General features: G+C 40.7%; 1 non-coding gene across 1 annotated transcript; it reads left to right on the plus strand.

Moving 5' to 3' along the window:
• Nucleotides 1–415: 415 nt before the first annotated feature.
• Nucleotides 416–519, plus strand: LOC126000392 (U6 spliceosomal RNA). Its single transcript, XR_007492727.1, has one exon. It is a non-coding gene; the product is annotated as a U6 spliceosomal RNA (small nuclear RNA).
• The last annotated feature ends 299 nt before the right edge of the window (nucleotides 520–818 follow it).

Genomic DNA, 818 nt, shown 5'->3' on the forward strand with positions numbered 1-818 from the left:
AGGAGTAACCCCTGAGAGCCCCCCCCAAAAAAAAACAAACACAGAACTTGGGTTAACTCTGTGCTTGGCCAGCACTCTAGTGCTGCACTATGGTTCTGGTTCTACAAAATTAAAAAAATATATTTATTTAAAGAAAATGCATCACATAGTAGATATAGTTGATCATAATACATTTATTTCCAGATAATGAAAGCAAAGTTATTGAAAAAATTAAAAGAGGGGCCAGAGCAGTGGTGCCGGAGCTAGCCTAGGACAGACTGTGGTTTGATCCCCCGGTGTCCCACATGGTCCCCCAAGCCAGGGGCAATTTCGAATTGCATAGCCAGGAGTAACCCCTAAGCATTACCGGGTGTGGCCCCCCCCAAAAAAACAAAAAAATTAAAAGAAAAAGAAAAATGTAAAATGGAAGAGAAGAGTGCTCACTTCGGCAGCACATATATTAAAATTGGAATGATGCAGAGATTAGCATGGCCCCTGCTCAAGGAAGACATGCAAATTTGTGAAAATGGAAGAGAAGGAAGGAAGGAAGGAAGGAAGGAAGGAAGGAAGGAAGGAAGGAAGGAAGGAAGGAAGGAAGGAAGGAAGGAAGGAAGGAAGGAAGGAAGGAAGGAAGGAAGGAAAAGGTACAGTAGCAAGTACATTTGTGAAAAATTGTATCTCCAATGAAGTCATTAATACAATGGCAGAAGGTTTAGTAAGCTCTTATTAGCAATTCTTTCTGTTAAGTTGATGTGTACCTTTAGGGACAACAGCATCAAACAAATGAAGTTGTCCAGAAATTCAAAGCACTTTTACTGATATTATGGTGTTTAGGGGCA

The sequence above is a fragment of the Suncus etruscus genome, chromosome X (assembly GCF_024139225.1).
Source record: "Suncus etruscus isolate mSunEtr1 chromosome X, mSunEtr1.pri.cur, whole genome shotgun sequence".
Classification (NCBI taxonomy): Eukaryota; Metazoa; Chordata; class Mammalia; order Eulipotyphla; family Soricidae; genus Suncus; species Suncus etruscus.